Source organism: Lotus japonicus, chromosome 2 (assembly GCF_012489685.1).
Source record: "Lotus japonicus ecotype B-129 chromosome 2, LjGifu_v1.2".
NCBI classification, from domain to species: domain Eukaryota; kingdom Viridiplantae; phylum Streptophyta; class Magnoliopsida; order Fabales; family Fabaceae; genus Lotus; species Lotus japonicus.
In genome coordinates this window covers 1,346,512-1,366,184 of record NC_080042.1, presented here as the reverse complement: position 1 = coordinate 1,366,184, position 19,673 = coordinate 1,346,512, and the positions used below count along the sequence as shown (strand labels likewise).

The 19,673-nt window shown below is 39.6% G+C and overlaps 1 long non-coding RNA gene across 8 annotated transcripts; it reads right to left on the bottom strand.

Moving 5' to 3' along the window:
* Nucleotides 1-1,958: 1,958 nt before the first annotated feature.
* LOC130737372 (uncharacterized) lies at nucleotides 1,959-7,218 on the bottom strand. 8 transcript variants are annotated; one of them, XR_009018645.1, is made up of 9 exons: nucleotides 7,024-7,218; nucleotides 6,780-6,870; nucleotides 5,600-6,437; nucleotides 5,168-5,304; nucleotides 4,624-4,709; nucleotides 4,239-4,326; nucleotides 3,732-3,823; nucleotides 2,741-2,982; nucleotides 1,959-2,612 (listed from the first exon to the last, which is right to left on the bottom strand). It is a non-coding gene; the product is annotated as an uncharacterized LOC130737372 (long non-coding RNA). The 8 variants fall into 8 exon arrangements; XR_009018640.1 differs by having other exon boundaries at nucleotides 5,168-6,443; nucleotides 7,024-7,217; XR_009018641.1 differs by having other exon boundaries at nucleotides 3,732-3,847; nucleotides 5,168-6,437; nucleotides 7,024-7,217.
* Between the last annotated feature and the right edge of the window lie 12,455 nt (nucleotides 7,219-19,673).

Below are 19,673 nucleotides of genomic sequence, written 5' to 3'. Positions count from 1 at the left end.
ATAAAATAGAATTCACATAGATATTAAGTTGTGGGGTTAGTGGGTGGTAGTTATTTGGTTTGAAATGTGTGTTGTGGGTTAGTGGGGTGGTTACTATTATCCAAATTAAGATATAATATTTATTTTGATAAAAAAGAATAATTATTTATTAAACATTAAAAATAATAGAATATTAAAATGTAGGGTTAGGGGGTGGTAGTTATTTGGTCGAAAGTGTGTAACCGTGCATTGCACGGAGGGTTCAAGTTGTGTTTTAGAAACGTATCAATAGTTTAATACATAGATTTATAAAAAAGTGAGATAATGATACTATGTTTTTGTGAAAGTTAAAAGTTTGATAGAAATAAAATGCTCATATTACAATATTTCACACAAATTTATATATACTTATTCATAAAATTTTAACAATGTACTTAAATTATACATAAAATTATTTTTCGATTAGGATTATCGTTACAGTATTTTCATACTAAAATATTTTTTCCTATTATTTTTTTTTACATTGTAATTTTTGAAAAAAAAAAAGTAAGACCATATTGTTATGTAACACACTTTTAACGTGAAATTATAGTGTAAAGTACTGAAATTTGATAAAAAATTATTTTATTAATTTTTTTATAAGATATTTTCGTGTGAAATATTTTCCCCCGTGGAAACTCTTTACCATCTAGTTTAAACATTAATAAATGTAAATCTTACACATATTATTCTATTATAATCTTCACACGTGATATTATATCATACTAGTACGATCATGTAATTTTATGTTGAAATTTTGTAATAAATAAATTGGTTTTCATATATATATAGTTTTTAAATTATAAATAAGTCGATCATGTATAAGTTAACTGTGTAAGAATATATGAAGAAAAAAATGGAATAAATAAATGAAATTGTGTTGTATACATCATACATTACAAAAAAAATTCTTAAACACTGGATTTACAGCACTGGTTTGTTGTTTGCCCGACTCATCCAGTATACAAAGTTTAAGATCTTTTTTTATTGTACTCTAGATAGAGATACATATAACTGACCATGAGTGAAGACGGATCTCAAAAAAAAGAGCTCAACCTGAAATAGTGTTTGTCCTCGAATTCAAATATAGTGATTTTGTCAATTGTTTATTGTCCAACTACATTTGTTTTTAATCAAAACCCACTTCTAAGTATTTTTTGGAAATTTTAGTGATGACGTTATATTAAAGTGCACATTGCAACTATATTGTTAAGATTTTGTTTTCTCTATCTCTTTTGTTAATATTTGTTTCATTTCTATTTAAGAAGTATATGATACTCAACAAAATACATAATGTATGTAGATAGTATTTATGTCACTATTCATTCATAGAAGAGAACACAATACAGATTCGCCCCCATTATTCTTTCAGTTATACATAAAACCTTATGACCTTATTATTAAAACATATATTAAAGATTAAAGCTTTTAAAAGAATAAAAAAGTTCACATAGGCTTCTGGCCCGGATTCAATCCCCTCTAAGGTGAAAAATAATATCTTTGTGGTCACGAACATCACTACAATATCCCGAGTCAGATTAGTCACGCAAGTACCCTTTCCCCCGTGGAGACTGGTGGCCAAAGGACAAAAAAAAAGAAAAAAAATTAATTAAAACTGCTAAAATATAATTTAAGAACTGAAAGAGATAAGTCAACTTACTGTATAAGATAATTTCAAGAAGCTCTTCTTATGAAAGAACATTTTTCCTTGTATAGCTTATGTACAAAAATTAACAAAGCTAATGGAAGAGGAAAGCAATGAGCCAAAAGTAAAAAAGAATTTTTTTTATCTTTCTTGCAAATGCACTATAGGGAATGAAGCATAGTTTAATAAAAAAAAACATAAATTGTTAGTTAATTAAACCTCATCTATCAATAATTCAACCTGGCTCAATTCGAACTGATATTGAAGTAAAACAAATCTCTATCAATAATTCAACTTGACTTTAATCGTTCTCCAATTTCATAGACTTTTTTAAGCACAAATATTGAATTGATAGACAAAGAAAGCTTGGGAACACACTTTCCCAAGTTCCAACAACAATGCTAAGTACATAAACCTCAATTACAATGTATGAAAAAAAGAAACAACCCCAATGTAGTACATCATCACGTGGCAGCCCCACCACCAATACAAAATAAATCCATCCCAGTTCTATCTCAGATCAAGGCACAAATGAAAAAATAAAGAGAAGGATAGAAAGGTGGAGGCTATCTGCGAGAGATAAGACCAAGAGGGAAGAGTACATGTCCCTTTATTACAGATCACTCAAAACTCTATTCAGAACCAACAAAAGTAGATACACTCCAGAATTTCTTTAGTCCATGCATAATCTTAAGAAGACACCACCCATCCAGCTCTATAAAGTAGAAGATAACACAAAGAAGAAAACTCATAATTATCAATGAGTATTAAAACAATGACCAAATTTGATTTTCCTTGTTGCACCCAGACTCTCAAATTTGACTGCCCTCCCATTTTCCTTTTCCCAGACTTTCAGTAACACTCAAATTTGATTTGTCAAAGGTCAGTCAAAGAAACCATTTTCCTTTGCCTTGCTCCAAGGATAACGTCAAGTAGATTCGAACATTCACTAATCAGAAGAAAAAAAAAAAAGAATCATAGCAACATTGTTAGGAACCTCAAAAACAGAGATTAAAATTGTCAAAACACTCATTAAACTCTCAAACAATAGACTCATAAAATTGTTCTACTTAGTACCTTCCAAGACAACATTTTTCACATTTCATTTTTCTTCAAACTTTTCCACTAATTAGTACCTTCCACTACTTGTCCCTTACTTGCTGCCAAAGTTGCAGGTAATTCTTCAGCCTCTCTAAACATCTATCAGCATACATCAACCCTTCCCAATTCGTTTTAGTCCTTCAAGATACACCTTATTAGCAATGGTTAGGCAGATTGAAACTGAGCTCATTCACTTTTGCTTATGCTTCAGAGCTGAACTGTCACCAGAAAAGCATAAATGAATAAATGCTATTATAGTGGGAGAAAACAAATGCCAGAGATAGACCGAATAAATTCACTATCACTAATTTGAAGCTTGATCGGCGGAGTAATTTACGGTCATCAAGGAAAATATACAATTGACATTTAACTTTCATATGCTTATTTCAATTATACCTATTTGAAGCACAAACCAGAGCTCCTTTTTTCTTTCATTCAGACAAAAATTGAAAATAGAATAAAGCTCAAAACTTTATTAGGCATGACTATCCTAAGTATCAGATGAAGGATAGTTCTGGCCAAGTCAAAGAATTTCATGCTTAGTTCACTATAAAAAGAAATAAATCATACTCCAAATAACGAAACAATACAGAAGAACTGGGTTTCAGAAGCACTTAAAAAATTACCAATAAAGTCAACTGTCAAAGATTGAGTTAAGTTTTGAGTTAGGAAAATGAATAGAGTTATCTCCTCATTCAATTTCGCACAATAAAAGTTCAAACACACATTAATAAAAAACATGTATGTTTCAAGGGATGTGCAGCTTAATTCTTAAACTGAATTGACCTTATATTGGTTTGAAAGAAAGCTCTTGTAAAAAAAATTAGAAGAAATCATTTCAATTGAAAGAAAGCCAAAAGCTTTACTTTAATTTTGAGAAAATGCTATGGAATAGAAACAACAAATAATATCATCAAGGAAAACACACATTTGACATTTAACTTTCATATGGTTATTTCAGTTCTACCTGTTTGAAGCACAAGGCAGATCACCCACTTTCTTCCATTTAGACAAAAATTGAAAACTGCCTAAAGCTCAACTTTATTATGCATGACAGACCTGAGTATCAGATGAAGGATAGTTCTGGTCAAGTCAAAGAGTATCATGCTTAGTTCACAATAAACAGAAATAAAGCATACTCCAAATGACGAAACAATATAGAAGAATTGGGTTCCAAGAAGAACTTAAAAAATTACCAATAAAGTCAACTGTCGAAGATTGACTTAAGTTATGTGTTAGGTAATTGTCAGAAATGTAATGTTATGAGTTAGGAAAATGAACAGATTTATCTCGTCATTCAATTTCGCACTATATAAGTTCAAACAAACACATTAACATCTCACATATTTGTATTCTAGAAAGAAAAATATTTAAGTATGAACAAATAAGCACCATTAGAACACTTACCAAAGCATTACCATAACAAACATGCAAACATTACCAATGTTTTTCCTATCACATTAAAAAGGTTTACCTTAGAATTTAGATCCTTCTTCTCTTACTTGGCTTCAATGCTCATAATTTCTTTCAGCTTTCTAACCTGAAGAGGCAGCCCGAACACCCTACACATGTGTAACAGAAAAAAATCCAACATTTCAATTCATCTAATAGACATGCATCAAGTGAACATATACGACCATTGCACTTGGTTTATATTTTCTTCGAATGTTAGAGTGAAAACCAGAGCCGAGAAAGGGAAAAAGTCAAACACTATACATTATTGATATGTGTTGTACATTGTATCAGTTCAAATAAATAAAAAGCATGTGAGTTTCAAGAGATGTGCATCTTAATTCTTCAGACAACTTCAAAGAGAGACGATGACAATCTGAAAAGAGAAAAGTACTATTATGACTTACTCTGAGCATGCTTAACCTGCAAATGAATCGAATAGAAAAGAGAGAAGGAGCATTCTTCAGAAACTTTGAGGAGAGACCATGACAATCTGGAGAGTGAGAAGTACTTATTAAAAAAAATTGAAAGTTAAAATTAATTATTATTAACTGATATCGATAATTAAGTTTCTTTAATTTATATTTCAATTTTCAATTTCCCACAAAGGAAACAAACTTATCAGTCAAGTAATTACCTTCTTATTTAAAATTTAAATTTGTATAGAGGGTAATGGATATGAGGTTGTTACTATATTGTTGGTTTCTAAATAATAAATTCACTAACCTTTTTTTTTTACAACAAAAGGTTACTTTATTAATGCAAAAGGAAAAGTACTGGGAACAGGCTCTCCCATTTGAGTCACATGATGAAATTACAAAAGAAGAAGAAGAAAATCTACAACACTACAGCAAACTGAAGAAAATAAAAAACACGCTAAGTGCTCGGGCCATTGTTAAAGAAGAACAACAGCAAAAGTGAGGGCAATATTGAAAAATAAATTTGTAGTACCAAGTAGCTCATTAGAATCCTGTGACAAAAGCTAAGCAACATAACAGTACACCTTAGAATCCCACATGAAGAGCCTTCAATATCATTTAGAGCTAATAAGACAAAAAAAAAATGATCTGAACCGAGGCCTCAAAAATCTGCAGCAAGAAATAGAATGATAAGCTCCTCAGGCACTCTAAAATTCCAGCACACCTCTACATAAAACTTATCAGATCAGGCCTAATTGAACCAGCAAAATCAATATGTCCGAGCAGTATATCAGACATTGAAAACAGCTTTATGCCGGAGTTTTAGCCAAAGGAGGACCATATGTTTGACTCCCTATGGCAACCAGACTTTGCCAAAAAAATCAGCGATGGAATTCAATTCACGGTATATGTGCTTAATGTCTATGAAATCAACCTCCACACTCAAAGCATCTATGAGATTCACCGTATATGTGCTTAATGCCTATGCAATCAACCTCCACACTCATAGCATCTATGAGATTCAAGTTCTGAATTAGTCTCCAAGGCCTGTTAGCTTGGTTTGATGTGGTACCCACAGCTAGTGTCGAATCACTTTCAATCAGAATGTGATTTAGTTGATGTTGCTGGCAGAAAATCAACCCTTGAAGGATAGCTTTAACCTCGGCTTCATAAGCACAAAGTTTCCCCAGAGCCTTTGAAAAAAATCCCCACCACTTGTCTCTTTGAATCTTTAAGAACTCCTCCAAAACCACTTTTGCAAGGCGCTCCCAAAGCCGAACCATCCACATTAAAATTTAGTACGCCAGCCGGAGGGACAACCCAATCATTCTTTTAGGATCTCTTTGTTTTCACATTTACTCTAATACCACTGAAGTTTAGCAAAAAGCTTACCTCCATAAGAAGAAATCTTTGATTTTTTATCACCCTATTGATCACAAAGCAGTCACGTTTCCAGAATATGGCAAGTCCCCTGATGAGCCTTCTGCTGGTACCGATATAAATTCCATATTCAGAGGTAAAGTTCAGTCATCAAAGAATTTCTCCTTGCTGTCATCGAGTTTAGTATTCTGGAACAAAATCAATCCAGGTTTCAGCTTCTTCAAAGACTGCATGACAACCTTCCTTTTCGATGATTGACATAAGCCCCTCACACTCCATGATACCCATACCCTCCTCATGTTCCCTCTAATTCTCTTCCAAATTAAGCTCTGCGGGATTGAATTTGAGCTGCAATGCTTAACAAAGCGTGCAATCATGAGACATGCCCATACGTTGACCCATCAAGAGTTCTCTTCACTAACCTGAGGCTTGATAGAGGGAGTAATTTAAGGTTAAGCACATATTCGAATTCAAAAATATTTGAAACTTGATGGGGGAGCAATTAAAGGTTAATAATTTCCCATTTCAAAAAAATAATAATTCCTTTTTCATTTTTTTTTTCAAATTTCATTAATAATTATCAAAATATCATACTGGATTGGCGGTCCAAAATTAAGGTTTTCAGAAGATCAGCCTATGACCATGGCAGAGATGCAGCAGGATTAAGAAACTAATCAAATAGTCAATTCAGCAGCTAACCAGGCAAGTAATCAATCACCTTAAAAATATGAAAAACAAAAAATTAAAATACTGTTTGAAGATACCTGGAATGGCGATGAGGGCAGCCAGGTGAAGATAAGGGGAGACCTAGTTGCTTGTGAAGATGAAAATTAGGGAACAAACGCTATGGAGATACTTGAGTCGTCACCGTCGAAGATATAAAAAAGGAAAAAAATTAAACATACTGCTTGAAGATATAAAAAAAATTAACATTTTTTAGAAAGATCAGAAACCCTAAATAAATTCATGAAGTTTTGGAAAAAAATGAATGAGAAATTTAAAAGATACCTGAGTCGTCACCGAGGAGAGGAGGAGAAGTTGCTATGACCGGAGTGATGATGGCTTAGGTGCCGGTTACTGGGATGAATCTCACTGAATACGGATGAGAGTGGGGGAAGAGGAAGAAGGAACGTGAGCAGTGATGATCTTTTTGAAAAACTTGAGAAGGTAGTGATTTGTGGATGTGATTTCTGATGATAGTTGAGAGTTAAAAAAAGAAAAAAAGAAATGCATCAGTTTTTTTTTTTAAATTGAAATGCATCAGTTAATGTCACGTGGAATTGTGGTGGAGTAAACACAATTCTTGGTATATTTCCAAATTCACATCATCTATTATAAACACAAAAAAATATTTCCAAATATGTTGTGCAGGTTGGCATATTCCACATTAAAAATTATTCAAAATTTGAATGTCATAAATGAACGATTAATGATTTAATAAATTTTTAATTTGTTGATTTATTTATTGATTTATTGGATCATTAATTTGGACCAATGAAAATTAATCAATGTGGACCAATTAAAATAAGTCATTTGGAAATTCAATAGCAACCACCAATAGAATGAAAATATGTGGATATTAAGTAACAATGTGGCCCACTTTGATGGATATTAAGTAACAATACTGGCCAATTAATGTCAACCAAATTTCAAATTGTTTGATTTATGTATTTACTTAATTATTTTTTAATGTTATAATTAATGTCGACCAATCAAAAATTAAGGATTTGGACCAATGAGAAATAGACATGTGGAAATTCAATGAAAACACCCAATAAAAACATGACATGTGGAAATTAGAAAGCATTATGGCTCATTTTGGTGGATGAGCTTTATATATTATTAAGATAAGAATCATAGAGAATCTATAATAAAATAACCTATTATTGGAATGAGAAGAAAATAATAGAATACTATAAAAATGCGTTCTTAATTTTTTTTACTGAGAATGAAAGAAAAAATGGAACGATTAGTAAAGAAGAAAGAACAATCAAAAAGAAGAAGAAAAGGAGGGATCAGAAAAGACATTTTTAGAGAGCAATCTTGACATGGTTCTTGTCCATGGAATGCCAGAAGATATACTACTTATTTGATAAAATAAATTCGTTTTTATTAAAAAAAAAATCCGATACAATATTAAGTTGTGGGGGTTAGTGGGGTGGTGGTTACTTGGTCGAAAAATGTGTGTTGTGGGTTAGTAATTTTAATAAAATTAAGATATCATATTTATTTTGATAAAAAATTATTTTTTATTAGTAAAATAAAATAGAATTCACATAGATATAAAGTTGTGAGGTAAGTGGGATGGTGGTTATTTGGTTTGAAATATGTGTTGTGGGTTAGTCGGGTAGTTATTCTAATCAAAATAAGATATAATATTTATTTTGATAAAAAAATAGTTAATTATTTAAAAAAAATCAGGTATAATATTAAGTTGTGGGGTGGTTATTTTGTTGAAAATGTGTGTTGGTTATTCAAGATAGTATATCGATAAAAACCAATCTATAATATGAAAATGTTTTCTCTTTAGACGTTTTTGCAGCTAGTAACAAAAGTTTAAGACAGAATAGTTACGATTGATTTTTATGAAGAAGAAATAGAAATGGCTGGTCAAATCGCGTGAAGATAAAGCAGAGAGTAGCTCTTAGACGTAACTTCCCAAAAATGCAGACTCAACCCTCACTCTGTTTTCAACAGACTTATGATTAAATTATAATTCACAATAATTGGAAAATGGATTCAAATTTCAATAGAGTTTGCGTTTTTGTTAAAAAATACTGATAATTACCCTTTTGTTCAATCACTATGGTAATCTTCTTTCGCACTTGATGATTTTTTTTCGAATTCTTGCACGCCGCTATGGTTGGTGAGGATTCCTATCATATCTGCAAGACAAACAAAATATGGTAGATCACAAATAATTTTACGGATGTATACAATTCTAGTTTGTAATCTCACCCACTAACAGGGTTTGATTTAGATCATTGAACATGATATCAGAAACAGAAACAAAAGTATAGGGACTCTTAGTGATGGGAACGTTGGTTAGGGTTTGGACGGTCGAATCAAACTCAAAGATTATACATGAGACGTACGAAAATCAAGAGCTCTATTGCCAACAGTGAAATATGATAGCATGTATACTCAACCCTCAACTAATAAAGGATTAAACTTATAAACATGAGTCCTTCATATTGTGCCATGGATCTTGTCACCCTGTAGATTGAGAACGGTAAGTGAATGGGAGAGACTTAAAAAATTTAAACCAACATCAAGTCAAATAGATATATCAATTTTAAAACAACACTGAAGTCAAACCTTTGCACCCATTAAAACCAACTCCACCTTCATGAGTTAGGAAGTTTTGAACAATCGAAATTTGGAGTCAACCACTTCCGCACCACCTTCACAATAACACTTCACCCATCATTTTCCTTTGAAATGGAAGAGACATCGTCAATAGTAAGACTAAGAGCCATGATAACTTGTAGATGGAATGATGATGGATGAATTATGAAGACACATGGGGAATTTATAGAAGAAGTGTTTTTGAAGGTAGTTATTTTTTTTAACGGCTGAAAAGAAGATTTTGGAACATGATGGGTGGGTGGTTTTCAAAGGAGAGAGACATAGTGGGAGTTACATTATGCTGTTTTTTTTAAATCATCAAGTTTGGGGAAAAAAACACGTGAATACCTGATTGTATGGAGGTAGAAATTAGGTATTTGAATTACCAATAAATTGCCATGGTTTGAAAAAAATAGATAAAATTTAAATAGAAAAGTTATTATGTTTGAAGAAAAAATCTAAGAGATAAAATATAAAAAAATGGAAAAAGTAATAAAGGAAAAAAACGAAAGTGTGTAAAAAATAAATTATTTGAAAGTGTGAAAACACAAAACAATAGGAAGACAAAAAAAAATTGTGAATATGTACAACATTGTGAGAGATGAAGATGTTTTTTCCATAATCAGTATTGCCAATACGTGGATGTTAGCGAGAGAGATGTGATCTTTGATGAGAGTGGGTGAGAAATTAGATGGGAGAAGTTATTTCTAGTGGGTGGGAAGTATCTGTCTAGTGGACAGGAATGATAACCGTTGCGTAAGAGAATGACACGTGGCACGAAAGCTCCTAAATTCACTCTCGTAACAGAATCACTATGGTATTGACACGTGGTAAACCACTACAAAAAAACAGAGGTCTAGCGGCGGCGGACTAGCGACGGTTGACCTCCACCGCCGCAAAATTGAATTTTGTCGTCGGTTGCACGGGCGACGATAAGTTTTGTGGCGGTTTATATATGACTGGCGTCGGTTATAACCGCTGCTAAATATATGACAGATCTAAAATTAAATTTATTTTACAACTGGCGTCGGTCAAAAGCGACGTTAAATTCATAATTTTTTTTTAAAATATTATCGTCAGTCGAAACCGACGTTAAATCTCGTATATATTACTCAATCGACTCTTTCTTCACCATTCTTCACTTCACTCGATTATTTCTCCTCCACCGCGCCACCCTCCTCCACCGCGCTGCTCTCCTTCACACACCGCTCCCCTCCACCGCAACCTCCTCTTCTAGATCTCACTTCTCCTTTCCTCCGTCGATTTCAGCTTGTGCGATTAGGGTTCTCCTCTCCTCCGTCAATTTCAGGTTTATGCTCTTAGGGTTCTTCCTCTTTCTCCTTAATTCTGAACTGATTCAGTTTGTGCTCTTACAGATTTCAGGTTTATGCTCTTAGATATTCCCTTGGTCTTGTTGAATAGTATTCAAAGATTGGAAGATTGGCTTTTTATTATATCAGCCTTGCTCTTTGCTTCTTTCTTGCTCTCTGTGTGAGGGTTAGGGTACCCCTTGTAAAACCCCGATTTCTCGAGTGTCACACAATAACCGTTTCACAATTTTCACAAAGAGTTTTCGCCGATTAATTAAAAATCTTAAGTTAATGACAAACCTCTTATTACGAGAAATCTTTAAACTTAGTTTTTACAGAAGTTCTCGCATGAATAAATATCGCGTTAACCATCGAGTAATAATTTATGAAGAAAACGTGTAACCATTTATTTAAACCAAAACATAGAGGTTACACCAAAATTCAACTTATTCAAAGTTGAAGATAAGTAGAATGATAGTTCAGTGCCCATCGAGTCTCTCCCCAGCAATTACAGATTAACACTCAACCCATTCCCCTAGTCTTCGTCTTTGGAAGCTGTCTCGACCTCCTGCTCCGGTTCCCTTGGAAACTTCTCTCTCATATGATCTAGCAGGCCCTAGTAGATGCCACCCGCATCCATCTCAAACTATTTCCATGCCATGTCAACAAAGCTCCTAGCTTCCCGTTCATCGTCAGATGGATCTTCCCAGTTCCAAGGCTCACCCTCAAATGGTGGTAGCACTTCATCCTCCTCCATAGGTTCCGGCATGAGCTTCGAGTCCACAGAATGCTCATTCTCATCATCTAGCACTAGCTTTGAAAGATCCGTCTCTAGTTCAGACTTCATGTTCAATGTAACTCAAAGCATCGTGGAGCATGTGGGAGACACACTGTTCCGTTCATCAGATGGGTCTCGCACCATCTTCCTTGCTGGTCAAAGCTCCTAACCGCGGCACTGCCGACGTAGATCCTCAAGACTTGGTGTTCATCGGTCACCCAAGCTCTGTCTCTGCTATCATCATGCAGAATGATCTCCCAGGAGTGACCCGTCCTCCTCATAATGGTCATCTTGCGTTAAGCCCCCCCCCCCAAGCAACACATAACACACAAGCAAGGGTCAACTTCCAACCAAACAATTTTCATGGCATACATGCATATTAAGCATAAGTACATAATTATCATATCACGTGTTCGTCGTAAGTTAGTTAGTTAACCTGAAGGCTCAGCTAGACTAATCGTTCCTCACATCACACAACCACCTTTCTCCTTGGATCAAATCTCTATCATCCGCAGATGAAAATCACATGGGGACCAACACAATCAACCCACAGTCACATGGAGACCAACACAATCAATTCACTATCCCATGACTCGTCATGGTTTGTTCACGTGGGACCAACACAGTCGACCACAATTCTCCCTCGCGTGCAAGTAAACCGTTTGTCTCTAACGGCACCATCGTTATCATGGTCCATAGCCTACTCATAGAACTATTACCATAAATCACATCACACTACTTGCAAGCGATCAAGTCACATCTCTACTCATGTTACTAAAAGTTAAGCAACAGTAATCAGATATCATAAATCTCAAACATGAAAGACAAAGAATACATCTTTCACGCATGTCTCTTAGAGAATTAGGGTTATACGCCCCTCATCATAGAATTAGATCACAAATTTTCTCATCATGCATGTCATGTTTCACGCATACACCCAAGCATCATGGTATTTAATCACATCATCACCCATAGCATGTTTTAAAGAAAAGGTCATACAAAAATGGCACATCATCTCTTTTAAAAGGAAACAGCATATCATCATTCAATCATGCATAGCATCGAAGGATTTTCCTCAAAGCATCAAGAGCTTTTCAAAACATCACCATTCACACAAGCATCACATAATCAATCATGAGAGCAAGGTAAACAAGAATTTCACATAGTCTCATGCATTAGAAAGCAATTAAACATCCTCTACCCAAACCGTAGTGCCCTCACCTTAGCAAATTTCAAGAAGGAAAGAAAACGGTTGATGGTGGTCCAAGCCTAGGTCACGAACTCTACTCCTTCAACCTTGAATCACGAATCCTCCTCTCTTTCGAGCCTTAGTCTCAAAAATCTGCTTATTTTGGTGAGTATGATAATGGTACTTAGGGTTTTTAGCCTCAACTCTTAATCCTAATAATAACAGAAGGTTCTATCTTTTCACACTTGATAAAGGAAAAAACGAAACACCCATAAACCTATCACCAAACTCGCGGCCCACACACTCTAGGGTAGAAGATTTGGTTTTCAAAATAAAACTCTATCTAGTTATATATTTATCATATCTCCTTCACCTTTTTAAAATAAAATCCCTTTTTAAATAAAACATACTCAATCTTTAATTTTGAAAACAAATCTTCCTCACAAGTTGTTGAAACAAATCAAAAACTGTTCCTTCATGAACATCGAGATGAGGTATAGTACCTAAGGTGCAAGGAACGTGATGTGAGATTCCTAGAGAGAATAAGAGCGTAACTTCTTAGAGAGAGAGTTTAACTGAATTTCAAGTTTGTTATTTCTCAAATGAGCTAAGAGTCTCTTACATTTGGTATCCCTCCCCTATTTATAGTTGGGGGAGTTGGGCTTAGCGCCTCTAAATCATTCTAATGGGCCATTTGGGCCTCCGGGATGAAGGCTCAGGTCCCTGGTCCGCTCCTCGCCTTAGGCCAGCGCTCCTGGGCGAGGGACCCTGGGGTCTCGCCCAGTCCACAAGACATCGAGCTCGAAGCATGAGAGCTAAGTGTGTCTTTAAACAAGAAGAAACAAGGCGATGGCCATAAGAAGCTAACTAGTGCTAAAAAATAAGGTACGGAAATAAAGAGCAATTGTCAACATGGCTTGGTAATTTAAAGCTTAAAAATTTAAAGTTTTGAACGCCTCGTCACGCTTCCCTGGCGGCTCGAGTCCACAAGCAAGCTTGTGGCGATGATACTGGATCTGCTCGCTCCGCCATAGTTACGCATGTGCCCTGAATCGTGACCCCTTAACATGTGTCGAGCCTTTGCCACGCGTTGCGCGCTGAAGCGACACAAAAGTCAGCAAATCCAAGGAATCTCAACCGCTATCTTTAAAACGTCCTTTTGAATCACAGTAGAGCCTAACAATTTGAATTCAAACTAATAAGCTTCAACCATTGTAACTTTTCATTTAATGCGCTGCTTTCATGTCCCGAAATCCGCGCCGCACTCCCTTGAGTGATCATTCCACCTTTGCCATGATGAGGCACGATTCCCCAACCGCTGCTTATCCCGACTTTTAAAATCTCCTTCCCTCACTCATTCACCACTTCTGTAATTCCTACAATCTGCTGAAATTGACAAACTAGCACCCTCTTCCTTCTAGCAAAATGACTCCCCAACGCCGAACCAAAGGATCCTCTCGATCCCGCAGCGCCGCTCCCGCATCTCCTTCTTCGGTTAACCCTCCCCCCTCCGGGGGATTTTCCCTTACTGAAGATGAAAAGAACGCTTTCTGGCACCAAATTTTCGCCACCTTACCCCAGTCCATAACTCAAGACCCCACTCAGGAGGCCATCTGCCAACCTTCTGAGCATTCCACTGACAAGTTTATTGCCGAGACAGTCCGCCAGGCCGACGGACTTTGCCACGAGAAGTCCCTCGAAGATGTCCTCATCACCGGTCAGGGCTTGGAAATCCGCCGCCCCTGGCAGCACCGCACAACCGAACAAGGCGTGAAGAAACCCCACTTCTTTTATGTTTACGAGTACCTCTTCCTCGACCTGGGGATCAAACTACCCTTCTCCCCTTTCCTCTGCCAGGTTATGAGGGAAATCAATGTAGCCCCAAGCCAACTTCATTTGAACGCTTGGGCCTTCATTCGGTGCTTTGAGATTCTCTACGACGCCGTTGGTCTTGAAGCAAAAACCTCCCATTTTTTCTACTTCTACGACGTGGAGCCAAAATCCTTGAAGACCCCGACTCCTGGGTGGGTGTCTCTGAAATCTCGTACGGGTCAGCAGCGCCTCTACCCTTACAAGAGCAACATCAAGAAGGGATCCGGGAGCCGGTACTTCCGCATCCTCGTACATCCTACCTACCCTGAAGCTTTCACTCGCCGGGACGGGACCGCTCTGTTCCCTTTCTACTGGACCGAGAGTCCTCACGATGTCCCGCAACCATCTGATACATCGCTGAGTGATGAAGATAAAGCCATCCTTGGCTTTTTCGCTGGGCTCCCCATCCTTGAGTGCTCACAGTTGCTTGAAGCCGCTCGCAAAAACACCCTCCGCTCATTTCTAGGAGGAATGAACTTCACCGATCGCGCTCAAGCGCGCCCTAGCTGTTGACTCACCTGAGTTTCCTCACATTTTTAATACTAACGGGGTTAAGAGGAAACTTGCTGTCGCGGATGCTAATGCCGAGGTCGCCGCTTCCCCTCAAAAGAAACGGGCCAGAAGATCCGGTGCTGCCCCTTCTGAAACGACCGTGGCAGCCTCAAGCGTCGTTGCTCCGGGGTCTATAGATTCAATACCAGACCCTATCCCTCCACTGGAGATTGACGAGCCGGCTCCGATGTCTACCGGCGATGCTGTCCAACCTTCTCCAACTAGAAATCTCGAAAATCCAAAAGGGTCGCCCCCGGCACAAATGAAGAATTGAGGGTCGTGACCCCCTCGCCTCAAAAGTCAAAAAAGAAGAAGAAGAAAACCAAGAGACCCAGGGCTGGCGAAACATCTGCCCCTCGCCAAGACCTGGTGGGCGGGGAAAAGCCAGACCCCATGGGCGATGCGGGGTCCTCGCCCTTTCCTGAGAAAGTCACCGCTGATCAACACACTTCTAAAGATGCTCCTTCTGGTGCTCCCCAAATGACCCTCTCTCCTGACCGTTCATGTCATCAAGCTGAGGAAAGTCCACCTAGGGTCTCCCCCGTTCCCACCATGAGTGACGACCATAAAGATCAAACTCCTACTGCCTCGCTTCTACTTCGCCATTCTTCCCTCGCCGCTAGTCATTCGATTGTTGATGAGCAGACATGCTTTGTTTCAAATCAGCAGCCCTCCCCTGTTGACTTTATGCTAACTGACCCCTTTCTTGGCAGCATGAGAGGAACTGAGACTCCTGACCTTGATGATGTGGCGCGAGAAGCCGTCTCGTGCCTTTTGCGTGCAGGGTCTCTTTGCCAGGTTGTCGCAGGATTCAGCCACAGCCGCTGAAGCTGAAGAGCTCCGCCAGAGGGCTGAGGGTTACCGCCACGCCACACTCGAAGCGCATGGCGAACGTGACAAGTTGCTGACCCAGGTAGCGACCCAAATGACTAAGCTGAACAATTTACGTATCGAGATGAGCTGTCACGAGGAGGACTTGTCCGCTTGTGAAGAGAGAACAGAGGAGCTGGAGGGCGAGAGGGACGATTTGCAGTAGGAATTAAAGGCCAAGGTTGAGGCGATTTCCGCGGGCAGGGCTGCCTGCCTCGTCAAAGACAAAGAGATCGCGTTCCTTCAAAGTGAGTTGGGGTCGACGAACGAATCTCTTACCGAGGTGAGATTTGAATTAGAAACAAAGGCCAAAGTTGTTGCGGACGCGGAATACCGTGCGGATTCTGAGGTCAGAACTCTCCGGGCAAGGCTGGCGGCCAGGGCTGCTGCTGAGGCCGTGGAAGAACGTGGTCGCGGTTTCTTCCTCACCAAAGCTCAAGTTCAATATCTTTATGAGGGAATTGACCTCAGCGGGACGAGAGCTTTCAAAATGCTGCATATTTTGCGGCTGCTGAAAACGCAGGAGAAGCAGAAGACGTTAATGTAGTGTGAATATTTTGTATTGATTTTTCTTACCTTTTTTTGTAATTAATATCACCCCACGTTATTTAATGAAAATTTGCTGCGATTTCGTTTGTCCATTTTTCTCCTCGTTCGCGCCCTTGTGCCCTTCGGGCTTTGCATTTTGTGCTCGTGTAGCGATTTTGAATGTGTGCTAGCGAAACTAGGACTTTAGCTCAGTCTTGGACTGAGGCTTTCTCCTTCACACCAATATTTCCCGTAAGAGCAGGTGTGGCCTCGCCGGTTTTATCCCGGCGAGGGCTTACGGTTCTAGGGACTCAATGGCCATATAGGTTTACCCAGACTTATGCCTAGTTTTTTTTCTCGCCCATATTTCGGGGAGGTCTCGTTTGCCCATATTTCGGGGAGACTTTTTGGGATAAACTGCTTGCCCTTGGACAAGGAGCTTTCCCGCACACATCGCCAACGAGAGGTCAGCGATTCGCGCCGGACTTTCCGGAGCAATCCCCAGACATCAAGGTCGTGTTAGGATTACCACCTTCAGGGAATTTTTCCCACCGGGCGAACGTGACATGTTAGTTGAGTTGCTATCTGGGTAGCAGCGGTTCACGTCGGACTTTCCCGGAGCGATCCCCAGACATCAAGGTCGTGTTGGGATTGCCACCTTCGGGGAATTTTTCCCACCGAGCGACCGTCGTATTGTAGTCCAGCTAGGAGTATTACTTGAGAATATCCTTTTGTATTTGATTTGTAAAAATTTTACATTGGAGGGATGCCTCATTAAAAAAACTCCCGTGGCGGAGAAAAAGAGTGCATCTTTATTTTTGGTCCTAATTTTGGTTTTGTTGTTGTGTCCTCGGCCCTGCTTTCCACACGCTTCCGCTTCCAGCCCCTCGGGTCAAAGTATCATCCTCATCACCACATCTTTCGAGCCCAACGTGCTCGATATCCACTCATCGTTATTTTTAGGCTGGCTTCCTTCCATGCCCGCCTCGTGACAATGAGGAACTTCTCCTATCTTGCCCTTCTGCTTGTCACACTTGGACGTCCCTGGCTTGAAAACTACCGAACCCACATGCTTCCAATATTTTGACTTTCTTTTTGCTTTACCCAGGCGAAGACTCACTGGGCTCCTTTTCCTCACCTTCCTCTTGTCCTTAGACCGCTCGCGCGCCTTGTTATCTCTTGTCTCGTCGCTGCCCTGCTGAACGATTCTCTGACCCATTCCTTGAATCGTGATTCCTTTTCCCTTTTGCTCATCTCGCCCTGAATTCGAGAGATTCGGTTTCCTGAACATTGGCAGTTCCCAGAGTTCTGGGTCCTTTGAGCTCCAGCTGAAGAGGTCAAAGTTGTCCTCTACCAGCTTCTCCAAGCGTCTCTCTTGACTAACTGTGAGCATGGGCTCGATCGCCAACACCCCCCTGCTGAATTTATACGCCTCTAAGTCTGCGATCACACTCGCCCAACGCTCCTCTGCGTGAGCATCCGTGAACTATCCGTCCCTTCCCGTCCTGCCATCTATCCTGACCTGTCCTTGGTTGCTCCCTGATCTTGCTATCTTCTTGTCAACCCCCTGCTTCGATCCCCCTTGCCTGCCCTGATTACCTTGGATGACCTCAACCTCATGACACCTGTATCCCTCGCCAGCTCCTTTCTTTCCATACAGGCTGAGACAGTTGTTGTAACATTCTCTCGCCCTCCTTTGATCAACTACAATCTTTCCCAGTTTTCCACTCATCAACGGATATTTCACCGCCAGGTGTGCCGTCGAAATTACTACTTAGAGGCGATTGAGTGTGTTCCGTCCAATGATGACGTTGTAGGATGCCACAACCTGCAACACAAGATACCTTACGCGGAGTAGCTTGGCGTTATCGTCGATACCAAAGACTGTGTCCAGATCTACATATCTGCGTACCCAGACTTGCTCGCCCGAGAAGCCTACCAACGTTCCTGTATAGGGCATCAAATCTTTGTCCGTCAATCCTAATTGATCAAAAGCATCGCCGTAGATGATATTAGCGGAGCTTCCTTGGTCCAAAAGAACCCGCCACACATTGAAACTGTTAACCCTTATCATCACAACCACGAGATCGTCTTTGTGTGTCTTGATCCCTTCGAAATCTGCCGACGATATCACAATGTCTGGATGGTGGAAACTGAATGGAGTTTCATACTGTTGCACTGATGTCACTGCTTTCACGTGCCTTCGCCTTGCCGACGCTGTGTCTCCGCCCCCGCCGAAGCCACCCGTGATTGTGTTTATTATCCCAACTGGCGGCTCAAGGTCTTTATTAAAGGTTTCTTCCGCCCCCTTTTTCCTTGTTGCCAGTGTTTCCTTTTTGTCAGCGGTTGGCGTAAATCGGCGTTCGCCTCTCCTGTGGTCATCCTGCTGACGGTCCCCTTTGTACCGGTCCCCTTGCTGTCGTTCTCCATTCCACCGAACGCCACGGTCGTTCATCTGCGATCGTCCCGCTCGAATGAGCCTCTCAATCTCGTTCTTCAGGGTAAAGCAATCTCCCGTGTCATGGCCCGCCGAGCGGTGATACTCGCACCACTTCGTTTTATCCAACGCCGTTCGGGGCGGGTCAGCCTCTTTCTCGCCTTCCTCAACCGCGTGGGTTGCCTTGACCTCTCGAAGCAACTCCGTCAAATGTGCATTTAGACTCCTCCTTGACTCTTCTCGCCGGCGAGGGTCAGCTTGATGCCACGGTCTGCGGCGCTCAAAATTTTCACTCTTGGGGTACAACGGCTCCTTCGCGGCCTTCTCTCCTGTCCTCACCTTCCTGTCTCGCTTTTTTCTGCCCTCTTTTCTCTCCTTACTCCGTTTCTCTTCTGGCGAAGCGTCCTCCTGTTCGTCGTCTTTCTCCTTTTTTGCGCGCCTTCGCTTGAAAGCATCATCCTCCTCGTCCAGAATGTAGGTGTTTGCTCGCGTCCGGATCTCCGCCATGGACAGAGTCGGCTTGCGGCTCAACTTGCTATTCAGCTTCCCCGACTGTAACCCGTTCTTGAAGGCACTCGCACTGGCGTGCGACTCTGACTCCTCAATTTTTACTGATGTCGTGCTGAATCGTTTTACGTACTGCTTCAGAGTCTCGCCCTCAGATTGGCGGACGTTGTAGAGATCTTCGACTGTCACTTGCTTGGTTTTACTGGCGGAAAACTGAACAAGGAATTTTGATGAGAAGTCACGGAAATTAGTAATGGATCCTCGAGG